This window comes from Python bivittatus, unplaced genomic scaffold (genome assembly GCF_059951505.1).
Source record: "Python bivittatus isolate LINGU-HERP-01145 unplaced genomic scaffold, Pbiv_v1 ctg000050_np1212, whole genome shotgun sequence".
Taxonomy (NCBI): Eukaryota; Metazoa; Chordata; class Lepidosauria; order Squamata; family Pythonidae; genus Python; species Python bivittatus.
Window position 1 is genome coordinate 4,323,466 of NW_028277033.1, and position 13,923 is coordinate 4,337,388.

The window sequence follows — 13,923 nt, forward strand, 5'->3', positions numbered from 1 at the left end:
CTGTGTTGTGGTGGGCCTGTTAAATATAATTATGCAACTGCAACAGATGAACATTTTAGGAGACAGACATATAAAGAAGCTCAATATTGGAAAGGCAGATTGAATTGTACAGTTGCTGTTACAATATTTCTTTCCAAAAGAGGACTTCCACTCTGTGGGGAGAATTGGACTTTGCAATTACGCTACAATGGGACTTTCCTTAGATTATTGGAGCCTATTTCTCCTTTGGACCCTTTTCCTGAGCAGTGCCTGAGAGATTGCGCTAATGAAGACAATTGACACATTTCCCACCTTTTGTCACTGATCTGTGATGAACTGATTATATTAATAGGGAATGAATTTGTATGAAATCCATTTTCATCTGAATAGAGAGCAGATGCTAGTGAAGACCCTGCTCCAGGACACATCTGTAGTGTCCAGATTTGGAGCTTAGACCTTCTTATATTCTCTCACTAGTAGGCAGTGAGATCTTTCCAAGGGCTTTATTAACCAATGCAGGTGGGGGTGTTAGTATGTAAAAATCCTAATTTTTATACCTCAAACAATAACAATACTATAAAGTTCCATAACTCCTTTTTTGTTCATTCATATACCTTCTATGTATCAGTAGGACCCCTGTGGAGAACTCCTATGGAGTTCTTTGTCACATTCAGGGGCAAAGATACACAAAAATTTAGAAAATACGAAAGGGAGCATCATAAATCCCATTGTAATTTCTGAGCCATCATTTAGTTCTAAGAATTTTCTGGTACCCAACACTTTGAAGGAAGCTAGGACCCTGCAGGAATTATTACAGGAATTCTCTACTGGATTGTCACCCAGGAGCAACCAAGAGTGAGATCAGTCCATTGTGTGAGATTAGGATTGATTTATAGGGTTTTATATGGTGTGTGTCCCCTGGGGGATATATACTAGTAGTGATACATGCTGGAACTGGTTTTATAGATCTGTGTGCATAATCTCTGCCAAAGGGATGCATCAGTCTCCCAACATCTTGAAGCCTTATTCCTTCATTAAAATAAATTAGACCAGCTCGCTATTTATGTGGTGCTCTGTGTTTCTAGCTTAAAGCTGGTTTATGATGTTTATGATTTTGGACCTTCCAGTTAGAATACCATTCTAAACTACTGAGAAACCTCACAATTCTCTTGAATTGTCTTTGAAAATGTCCATTGCAAAATAGTACCACTTAATTCATTCCTCCAGATAAATCACCCAGAGTTATAATTTTGTGTCCATCTACATAATTATTTCAGTGGACCGTTCTTTGTTGATACATACATACATACATACATACATACATACATACATACATACATATAAAATGAGAGCCAGTGTGATGTAGTGGTTAAAGTGCTGGACTAGGAGTGGGGAAACCCAAGATCTAGTCCTCTGTTAGGCATGGAAGCTGGCTGGGTGACTTTGGGTCAACCCTTCTCTCTCAGCCCTAGATTGGGAAGTCAAAGAAAGCTATCTACTGTACTAACCAGTACTGGACCAACATGGTAGATTATGATCCATAACCTTCAATGAAGAGGATCAATTGGGCTGTTGCTGTTGCTAATTCTCCCAGGAACTCCTTTTCTGACAAGAGTTCTTGACTGAATAACTTCAAAAGGATTCACTGGAGAAGATTGATTATTTATTTATTCATTGGTAATGTTTCTAAAGCCTCCCAATTTCTTGTGGAGTCTTGGCGGTACGTGCAGTGAAAACCAAAGGAATAGAACAAGTTTAGACCACCGAAAAAAGAAAACAGATCCCTCACAAAGGGAGGCACCTGGGGGGAAGGGTGCTTTTGCTTTAACCATGTTTTCATGGGTTGTTGTGAGCTGCCCAGAGTCATTATATGAGATGGGCAGCCATATAAGCCCTGCAAATAAACAAACAAACAAACTTTCCCTAGCTCAGAGCCTGGTGAAAAGCCAGGTCTTGTTTAAAGGACAGCAAGGTTGGGCTGTCTGAGTTTCTGGGGGGATATTATAAGTAGACCTCACTTAGCGACCACTCATTCAGTGACCATTCAAAGTTATGATGGTGCAGAACTAGGAGGCTTATGGCTGGTCCTCAAAGTTGCGTCTGTAGCAGCAACCCCACAGTGACATGACCGTGATTCTGGTGTTTGGCAAGTGGCTAGCAATTAAGATGGTTGCAGTGTCCCGTGGTGAGGTGATTGTCATTTGTGACCTTTACCATTGGCCTGTGATAAGCAAAGTCAATTAGGAAGCCAGCAGGAAGCTACAAGTTGTGGTCACATGACATTGTGTTTAACAACTGCTCGTAATTCGTTTAACAACTGCAAACGGAACTGCTGTTGTAAGTTGGTGCGGTCACATGATTTTTCACTTTATGACTGCATCGCTTAGAAACAGAGTTCCCAGTGCCAATTACGGTAGTTAACTGAGGAATACCTGTATTCCAGAGAGCAGGTACCACAACAAAGAAGGGTGTTTCCAGGGTCCCATCAGTTTAATGGATGGATCTGGGACATGCCAACTTTGTCTGATTTTGCAGGATGGGCAGAAACAATGGAGAGAGTTGGTTCCTCAAATAACCAGGCCCTATGCCGTGTAGGGCTTTGTAGGTAATAACCAGTATTTTAAATTGCACCCATAATTCTACCAGTAACTAGTGCAATTTGTGAAGCAGAGATGTTACGTGGGTATTTGGTGGCATGACCATAATTGCTTATGTTGCTGCATCTGAGCCGGCTGAAGCTTCTGAGTGGTTTTCAAAGCAGAATACATTGCAGTTGTCCGCACATGAGTTAATCAAGACAAGAGTTATCAGGAGTCATCTTGGAAAAAAAAAATCCAACAGTTTATCTGTTTATTTAAAACATTTATATACTGTCCATCTTATATCAAACTCTGGGTAGCTCCCAACCACAAGTTAAAACAACATCAGTAATAAACCAACATAATGCATACAAATATCTATTAAAAGCCACAGACATCTCTCTTCGCTTACAGCAGATGCTGCAACTATGGTGGTGGAAAACAATTTGCTCTTTCCACTCACTGTGTTGCTGTGTTGCATTTCCAGCTGGGCAATGGTCAAAATAATTCAACAATATCATTTTAAATCGCCCTGCTTTGCTGGTTTAAGCATCATGTGGATTGGCCCTTGAGATAAAATAATCAAGGAAATAAGGGTCTGGTTCCAGAATGGGAGCATGATCTCTCCAAGACTTTTCCCTTTATTTTTTTCCAACACCACCTACAATATAAGACGAATAACAAGACAAAATTAAAAACAAAGCAAAAAACGATCTGAAAGAAAACCAAGAGCATTTTAAAAAATACTCATTTGCTGTATACAGAAAGTATATCTAATCCTGAGGTTAATACATACCTAATTTAAAGAGACATAAATTTTATATATGCATACTTAATAGCTTCGCCCAAACCAAACTTTATAGGGATTACTTTGATCAGAATTAGCTTTTGGGAAAAACATTGTTATTACTGCTAATAAATATTGACCAAATTTGATGGAATTTGCCCTTCATTGTAGAATTTTTCAGTGTTGTTTGTTAGTGTGTTAATTTTTCAGGCAAAGCGATTTCCCACACTTTAAAATTACACAGCTGCAATGAAAGATGCATTTTGATTTTCCAATGTTTTGCAATTGCAAATCTGGCAGCTAACAGTAAGAACTAAATCAAGGTATTATGCTGGATTAATTTGTATGCAGTAGAAAATATAGACAGTAAGCCAACCTCAGGATTCATCCTGAAAAATTGTTGCATGATTCCCCCAATTTCTTCAAAATCTTCCCAAGATAAAGTGCTTTCAGTCCAATTTATTGGTTCACAAAAGAGATTTAAGCATGTGCTTTTTCTCAGTGGCAGGTCTAACACCAGTCTTTTGATCACAGCTGCAATTTAGATTGGCGATGCGTAGCTGTATTTTCATACCTTCGCTAGACTTTATGCTCTTTCTCCATATCTGAGACCCAAAGCAGATGTTTCAAAACACACATGGTCATCAGCCAAGCTATTGGCTCTATGTTTCTTCCTTTTTTCCTTCTTTCTTGCTGGAAGTAAAAAATGCTTGGTGGCCATCTTATACAGTGCATTATGTTTTTTAGTCTGTGCCAAAGAGGTTTGGGTTAATATTCACTAAAAATGCAGCCTGTGACTTTCCAAACCTGTGTATGACATAGGTTCCTTTGTTATGGAAGTTTGTGAAACATTAGATGGCACAGGTTTGTGAGAGGTTAATGTGTGAAAGGGGTTTATGGACATGGAGTAACTTAGCAAACATCAATTTTTTCAGAACATGTATTTGGGGCCAACACAGTACATGACATGGTCATTCTTCCTCAAGTTATTATTAGCAAGTGTGGCTTTCTATTCTAAGTAAGGCTTCATAATACAATCCCCACAAGTCTTCTGGAGATAGTCTGAAAGTCTGAGTGGAATAAAGTCAATAAAAGCATGTTGTAGATCTTTCTCCAGTCTCTGCACTCCATAAGATGCTCAACTCAAAGAATGGAGTCTGCTCTTCAAAGGATTTTGTTTGACCTAGCCTTAATCAGCATAAGCTTCAGCCCAGCAGGCAGGTGCCATTAAAATGGTTCGTTTACAAGGTAAGTGCGTTCGCAACGCGACAAGTCCAGAATTAGTAATGCAACTCATCTGTCATTTTTATCATTGGGCCCTGCAGGGAGGATCTGATTAAATGGATATTCAACTCTTTGCATTAATGTGCACCCAATTTTAATTTGCATTTCATTAACAGCACAAAAAAGGCATAATTTTATTATTTGCTGTTCTGAAAGCATCTTCACCAGCAAGAACTACACAGAGTTGCTAAAAACAAGAAAAGGAATGCTCTCTTGAATTATCGTCTTTGTTCCTTCTCTTCCTGTCACCCCTTCAGCACTGTAAAGGTCAGCTGCTGTTCACTTGGACAGACAGCACACCGATCTAGTTATATTTCAGGCTTAAATACTATTCTGGCTTCTAAGCAAATCCTTACACAAAACAACAGAATATAGCCCACATATTTTGATTCCAGTGATGAAAAATAAGCATGCAGGGAACTAAACTAAATGGGTAATGTCATATAGTAGACTTTGGACTGAGATTTAGGTCTGGTTTAAATAAACAGTTCATCTGAAGAATACAAGAAGAATCTAAGACTAGATTATTCCACTTTCAAGTCCAACACCCTTTTCTGGCTCATTGCTTCTCAGCTATAGATATTTAGGCTATTATTTCCTTTGAACCTGGAGATGTCTTTTAGCTCTCATAGGAAAACTGTGTGTGAACAATATTCTATCCCAGCAGATGGTTGTAACTGGTCAACCTTGTTTGGGCTCAGAAGCTAGGTAGGGTAGAGTCAGGTTAACATTATGATGGGAGACTATTGGGAAGTCCAAGAATTATAGACTGGGAAATCAGAAAAAAAATATCCTGGAAGAATATAATAGCAATTTATTTCTTGTTGCCAAGAAAACAATATGAATGTTTCCATATAGTCATGAGGAAATCAATTTAAAAGCCCTGATCAACACTTTGAATTGGACTTGGAGGTCTACTGATAACCAAGGCAGCAACTTTAAGATAGGTGCTATAACTGTTCTTGGAGATTTAACCCACTAGCAGTCTAGCTGGTACATTTTGTACCAGTTGCAATTTCCAGATGCCTCCACTGCAGCTGGAATGAGAATATAATCTTTTTATCAGCTGAAATCTTGAGAACTTTTTTCTTTATGTGTTTTTCATACTGTTAAGAAATCTAATGTTAGGAAATCAGTGCAAATAGCATCTTCAGAGGAGGAATTTCTTAGGAACTCAGTATGGAAGAAAATCCTTCCATGCTTATTGCAAGTTGAAGCTATTTGCATCTAAAAAGAAAACCTCCTTCTTAAATCTAAGCAACCAGACCTGAGCTGCAAACATCCAGACTACTACTACCAGGCAGCAAAGAGTTACAATTTTCTTGTAGTCATCTGGATTTCTGCAGCCTGGATTTGATAGCCCTCTCGCAAACTCAGTGATACACTTATGATCACTTCCAATCTGATACTTAATCAGGATGTCTACTTGACTGGCATCCTGCGCAGAAGAAGAACAATTCAGTGTAGGTTCCTATAGGATCAAGAGATTGAAAACTAGAATTATCAAGCTTGGTTTCAGTTTTAAGGCTTAGACTCCAGGATTCTTTTTCATTCCTCTATAGCAAGTTGCTCTAACAAGAGCAAACGAGAAATCCCACCATGAGATACTGTATGTCTATTATTACACAAAGCAACTCATAGTTCTTGAATGATTTAAATTGTGGAAAACAAAAAAGTGAGGATTAAAAAGATCTGATACGCTTTCCAGACTGAAATATCAATTAAAAACACTTACAATCTTAAAAACTTGTTTGGAAGAATTCAATATCAAGTTAAAACATTCACTACAGGTCCTTCCTTGCCCCCCTACTTTCATGTGTTTCATGGCTGCTTAAATTTGCATTTATTGCATCAACTTCCTTCACATAGTTGGACATTTTGATAACAGATACGGTCTATAAAGAGAAAAGCACCTAGAATAATTGACAAGTTTATACTCTTCATGTTGTGTATAGCCCACTAGTATCCATAGTGCTGCATCCTCCTGGTCTAAATGCTAGATTGCATTTGAGATTGAATATACAGTTAGTCCTCGGCTTACGTCCAATTGTTCAGCGACCAGTTATGACGACACTGAGAAAATGGACTTACAATTGGTCCTCGAAGTTCCAGCTGTTGCAGCGTCCCCACGGTCACATGATAGCGATATAGGCTCTTGAGTGCCTGGCTTGCAATTACAACATCACAGTGAGCTGCATCACATGATCACCATTTGCAACTTTCCCTGCTGGCTTCCCACAAGCAAAGCCAAGGGAGAAGCTGGCAATGAAAGTCACAAGTCACCACAGTAAGTTGCTCCCACTGCTTTTTCTCCTGAGGAGCCCCACTACAGAGTATATCCACTGGATTTAGTGGCAAATATTTCCAGTTTCATGTCTACAGGACTTCAATCATGCATTGTAATATACTCCCAAATTATTTTAATTCTGTCCATTAATTTAGTTGCAAAGCATTCAAATTACAGAACAGAAATAGTGTTGATACATACATGCATGCATGCATGCATGCATACATACATACATACATACATATTTGTATGTATTCTTGAACTGCAATCCTACACAGGCTTACAAAGTATGAAACCTCTTTCAGCACAGTGAGTAAATATGCATATGACTGCACGGTCAGATATGTCTTGGCAGCATGCATACATGGTCTATTACATTAAAATGTAAGAGTCACCATGGTAACTGAAGCTTAACAATGGTTAAACATTACCTCTGAATTCCTAAAGCGGCAGTCCTAAAAATCAAGAGAAACATTGTACTGAATTGAAATGTGGAAAGGATCTTTATTCCTAAATTCTCCAGTTGAAATGTTGAGTGCTCACTTAATGCCGTTTTATCTGTCCTTATCCCCCAACAGGGCTCATCATTATTTCAAAGCAATATTTCATATAATCAGGATAAAAAATACAAATGACAACTGGAGTTAATATTCACTCAAAAGTGTGAACAAAGAATCAATTAGGACTGCCAGATCTGCCCTGCAAAAATCGTAAGAGCCACTAGAAGGTAGCAGATGGATGGCATTTTTAGAATCTTCTACTGCCATCTAGTGGTTTTCCAAATTCTTGTACCTAAGATGGACGAGCCCAAGATGTACCCTGTATTTCTGTGAAGACCAATGCTTTACAAGCTGACAATTCAAGTTTATCTTATCGCTCCATATAAAATTGCTTCTGCTCCATGGGTGTCTAGAATCACAAGCGTTCCTTTCACTATATCCTTTCTATGAAAAAAACGAGTAAAACATGTAAATATCTTATTGAAATTCAGTTAAAATGAAACCTAACAATGAGACTAGATAATAATATGTTGAAGGAATGGATTAATCAAATAAATTGCATGCCCTGATTAAGAATTGATTAAAATTGAGTAAAGGGTGGAAAATTAATTCTTGGGGATTAAGTTATGAATCAAAATATCAGGACTGGATTTTAGAAATTAATGAATAGGGAATAATATACTGAAAAGGAAGGGCAAAAATCCTTTTTAAAATTTTTGTTTTGGTGCTGGCTTGTTCATTTTGTACTCTGTCCCAACATTCTCACTCTTTAAGGGGATGCACCCTACATCAGATTAAATACTTTCATTTCAAAAAGCTTAGAACTTACCGGGCACCGATTGCCACACTCCTTGGAGTGACTTACAGTTCTGAATACAGTAATAAGCTTAAAAACATAAATGAATAAGAACAATGCAATAAACATACCAAGACGAAGGAACAGCCAATTAGGTAGAAGACTAATCTTCTGTCAGATTCAGCCCCAGAACCACTACCAGACAGTCCAGGAACAGCTCAGTTACTTTATTAGCTTACACCTACTAGACAGAATCTCGCCAGACTAACTCTAACCCCCAACAACAGCAACTATAACCCTGAATCCCTTAGGGAGGGGCCAATCTCCTTCTCTTCACTTTCACACACTCTGGCTGGGGGCTGAGGAGATGCTTGGAATGTCTCTCCCCCTCCCTGTAACCCTGAAGCTCCATTCCAGGATCCTCCTCGCTCATGTCTTCCATCACATCTTCAGAACCCAAAGGCTTGTTGAAAAAAAGAGGTCAACATGATCTCTAGGGCTATGCTGTTCCAGAGAACGTGGGCACCTGTTGACATCACAGGGTAAACCAAATAAGGATCACAACCAGATGAGGTAATTCTACTTTATTGTAAATCTACATTGACAGAATCTTATAAGTCTGAAAGTACAATTCTCCCACCATTTCCTTTACACCCTGAGAGACTAGGGAGGGTCTTTTCTGAGCCTCTTGCCCCACCCACTATGCAGCTGTGGGCTATGCTCTCTCTTATCTGACTATTCCCTTGGCAGCATCTCTTCTCCCCGTCTCCCAAAGTCTTTCCCACATAGCATTGCAGCTCCAAACTGTCTATCCTGAAACTGCACACCACAACAGTAATCGCCAAACCAGTTCAAGAAATTTTGTGATCCAGATTTAATTTAAAGATTGGGCTTTGAATAAAACGGGTGTGTGAAAAATTCTGCCGTAACTTATAAAATTATCTTCTCTACCACTTTTCTCTTTTCACCTGTGTAATTATACCATCAGATCAGCAGTGTTCTTTTTAAATTAGAAGAGCAGAATCAGCAAAAAGCAACCTCCATATGCAACATATTATTTGGACACAACTTGGAAAACTATGTGAATGTCATTGCATGTAGCTTAAAAAGTGGCCTATGAACTAAAAGCCATATGATCTCTAATGTTAAAATATTTTTCTGTTTTGGAAGTCCTAGTGCTGGTTTAATTTTTTTTTTCCACAACAGAGTTTTGGTCATCAGTTGGAAACTATTGACCTATTAAGTATTGGTCCAGAATTTAATTTCAAAAAGATCTTTTGGAATGCACAGGACAGGAGCATGAACACTGAAGCAACTTTTTTAAAGCAGTTGCAGCTTTTCCTAGCATCACCTATATTTATTTTCTCTAGGATAGTAAAAAGAATGCAAACAAGAAAGGGATAAAAAAAAGAAAAAGAAATTAGCAAGTAGAATTCTATATTGCACATTAAGGTTTTGAATAGAGAAAATCAAATTTCTGTGAATACCACCGATATGAAAACCACCTTGAAGCACTTCTTCAAAATTGAGTTATAGCACAGTTCTATAACCCTTTCTTCAGGGTAGGGTTTCTCAAATTCAGTAAGATTTAATTCCAACCGTACCTAAAATGAATTGCACAGATTTATTTTGTGGGAGGATTGGGTCTTCTGCTATATTTGAATGTGAACAGAATGGGGGGGGGCAGTTTTTCACTCAAATATATTGAAACTCAGAAAGACCGTGTAATCTGATATTTCTGCTGTTGTTATCACTTCTTATGGCTCATTTCTGGGCTGCTGGTATTGTCTTCTAAAGCTGGGCCAGTTCTCAACACTTTTTAAATCTTTGAGCCAAATTGTATTGGATTTCTCAGGATCTCTGACTCCCTTTCTTTATGGAAGTTGGATACCAAAGGACTAATGCTCAAAGGAGTGACAGGTAAACCCTTTTCACAGAGTCATGAAAACAGAAATGGAAACATGAAAACAGAAATGAAAACAGAAATGGAAATCATGAACAGTGTTCTTAGAAATCTAATTTTATGCATGTCTTGGTTTCTCTTTTCTTGAAAATATGCTGCCAAGGGAACCCACTGCTTTCCTAAGATATTTCATAAGAACTTTTCTTTACACTCTCTGCATTATCAAGAATCTGTTTATTTCACTTAGAGTTGGAGGCAAACTTGGATAAATGCCAGGGTCCAGTTCTCTCTCCACCCCCCCGCCCCCCAAAAAGGGAGTTAGTGATTGTTTTTCTAGTTCTAAAATCTTAGGTGTAACTTGATCCCTGAATCACTGAGCAGAAATTAATTCAATCAGGATGCAGTCTGGGAAGACTGTCTGCAAATTGAAAACATGTGGCTATAACATCCAGGCTATTTTTCTTCCTCCCCCCACCTTTCTTCTGCTTTATGCATCATCTGTCCTGACAAAGAGTTACTCAGAACTCAAACACTTGCTTGCTCTGTTGTGACATTTTTGTTACTCATAAAGTTATAACATAGTCAATAACCTGAATTTATCCAAGCCATACAAAACAGAGACCAGATGATCATCGGTAATTCACATTATCATTAAGAGTACAGGTGTCAAGGGAATAATAACGACCAAGAGTTAAGTACCATAGACATGAAATGTGATTTTCTGCAACTATTTTGGATAGTTTCTTATTTCTCTTATTTCTTTGCCATTGTCCATGCAGGTGGGGGCAAATGGGAATTGAAATCTAACATCTCTAAAGGCAAGAGAGAGCCAGTCTGGTGTAGTGGTTACGGTACCAAGCTAGAAACCAGGAGACTATGAGTTCTAGTCCCACCTTAGGCATGAAGCCAGCTGGGTGACTGTGGGCCAGTCCCTCCCTCTCAGTCCTAGGAAGCAGGCAAGGACAAACCACTTCTGAAATGTTGCCAAGAAAACTGCAGGGATGCATCCAGGCAGTCACCAGGAGTCAACACTGACTCAAAGGCACACAGCCTCCTTGCTACAGCATAATCCATAGTTTCATGGATTGTTATTGTTGTTGCTATTCAATCAGCTAACAGTACAATAGGAAAGAAAAAAGAAAAAAAATCAGCACATGGGGTAACCAGAGCATTGTTCAAGCCAGTTGCAGGAAGCTTTCCATGTGGTAGATAAATGTTGGACAGTTAGTCGGACTACTAAAGCAATTCCTTTTTTTTTGGTCTATATTTCAGTGTCCTTCCCTCTCCCTACATCAATTCCCACATCATTCCCAATGGGATTTCAGTTGTAGAAGGCAAGGAATATTAGCTTTAGTGGCATAGGAGCATGAATGAATGACAGAAGATTCATTTCCTCTGAGCCTGAGAAAGGTATTATTAAGTGAATGCTTCTACGTTTTGGTTGGAACATGGAAGAATGGTGAGTTGATAGCTAGCTTGTTCTTATCAGCTACCATTTTGAAAACTCCAGAACAGTAGCGCTTCTGTCCAAACGTTTTCTTCCCCCTTTGGACCCACTTCCAGCATTCCCTGCTCACCTATGATTGTTATGGGTAAGAAGGTGGTGGAGAAGAAGTAAGATGTTTTGAACTGTGTGATTAAGACAGAATAGAGAAAAATCCCCCCCCCTTTTTTTTTCTGACGAGGAAGCAGAGAGAAAAATGAAATGGGAGGTTCTGGGTGATAATCTGATAGGGCCATCAATTGAAGGAATACAGAATTTGAGTTGAGTTAATTTGGGCAACTCAGTGAAAGCACATAGATTCGACATGAACTTGGGAGCAAATAAATATGGTGTGTACAGGAAGCTATCCAGAATTGGGTGGTCTCCAAATCTAATAATAAACAGACAAACAAACAAATAATTAATGCTTGGAGGTAAATTAGTTGATGGGAAATTGCTTTGTGATAGGATCTGAAAGAGAAATAAATTAATTTGCCCATATATTGCAGCACTGAATACAAGGTCAAATGAGTTTAGTATTTAGGTTTAAATCTAACTTTAGCCTGTATTCAGTATGAGACTATGGCTTGTCCAACATTTTGTTTTCAAAACATTCAAAGATCTCTAAAAAACTTGAATGCAAAGCACAAGTGCAAAAATCAGGCCTGGTATCTTTCTTTTCAGGCAGAGAGGAACCATATTGTAATTTTCTCCCCTACACTTGGTAAACATTTTCTGAAAAGTCTTCTACATGCCTTTCTTTCTTATGGCTATTGGAAGCATTTTCACTCTGCCAACTCATGCCAACTTCACTGTCATCACCCTCAAAATATTCAAGCTGATGAATAAGAAAGTTAAAAAAAAATCAATTTCAGCCACACCATCTACATTTTTAGTTTATCATGGCATGCATGCATCTGACGTTTTGCCCCAAACCGTCTTTCAACAAATGCTATAAATGAAAGCTGCAAAACTACAGAACTACTGTTTCACTGTTGCATTTAAGAGATGCAGTGCTAGTGTCTAAGTGTGATATGGTGACAGCTGAACCTCTGGTTGTGGAAAAGAATTGATTGAGCCCAGGAGACAGCATCACATTGAGACAAGTATTCTCACTGATGTGAAAATGGACTGCCCGCAAGTTCTGTAGAGCTTCAGATTTCAGCCAGAAGGATCAATTTTATTGCAATTTCAGATATACCACCATTGGGAATGCTGTCTTCATGTGGAAGTGCCCTATCTTTAGTTTGTATCACTATCTTGAGGTATTTAGTTGTGTTCTTTCCAGCATGCTTGTAGTCTAGCTAGTGGCAACGTGATGCTCTATGTGAATGTTCACAGAGATCTGTAAGCATCAGCCGTAGTTCTATACCTTACACAAAGTAAGGATTTTACATCCCTCTTGATCTGGGAGGTGCTGCCAGGCTCTTTTATCTGACCTGCAAAGCTCTGCTTTCTAAAGCATTAATTAGATACTTCCAAGGCTCAATCTTTGGCATTCAGTTTACCAGGATCTACTGGGGGAATTAATGAATTGTAGGGCTTTCACCACCTTTTAGAGCCATCAGCTGTTATAGGATGTGGACTCATATAAAACCAGGGGAGCTTTTTCTTGGTCTGCACTTATTATCATTATTTTGCAAGCAGTAACTGGGGGGGGGGGGGACGTGTATTTTATCCAATATTTGGTATTCTAATTTGGTTGAGGAAAGCTTTTCCCCAGTTTGGTTGTCAAGGTAACCATGCCCTTCATCTCCATGTGTTCCGCATGTGTATTACTTTTTCTCATATCTCTCGGAGGCAATATTATAGTACTGCAACTGAGATTTTAAAAAAATAAATAAATAAGGGGGAAAAAAAGACGGGAAGTCTTTTAACATTGAGAAGACTCATTAAATGGTCTTGCTTGAGAGCAGCTTTGGAATGCCTCTGCTGAGGCTATAACCTTCCAACCGGTCTTTCAAATGGCTAGTATCAAAGTGGTGGCGTTTACACATTTTCAGGCAGAAGTGCATGCATTTATGTATGTACGTGGAATGTACATTGCTGTGTCTTTCTCACAAATGGCCGTTATAACTAGCAACGGCATATATGTGTGTAAGTAGTATACAAATGAAACTGGACTTGGAAACCGTTGTGTGCCCACAAAGTAAATGAGAATCACAGCCAGGTAATAAGTGTTGTATGCTGCTCAGAACCACTTTTTTGTGAGATGAATGGCTATATAAATATGATCAATCAACCAATCAATAAGGGTCTGGAAACATTTCCAAAGCAAATACTTATTATTTTAGAGGCCACAAATGATTACTGATGGGGATAATT

General features: G+C 38.6%; 1 long non-coding RNA gene across 1 annotated transcript in view; it reads right to left on the reverse strand.

Moving 5' to 3' along the window:
* Positions 1-2,868: 2,868 nt before the first annotated feature.
* Positions 2,869-13,923, reverse strand: part of LOC148216918 (uncharacterized) — a 35,331-nt gene continuing 24,276 nt past the window's right edge. The window contains exon 3 of the long non-coding RNA XR_015793819.1: positions 2,869-3,219. This is a non-coding gene — a long non-coding RNA (uncharacterized LOC148216918). The remainder of the gene's footprint in view (positions 3,220-13,923) is intronic.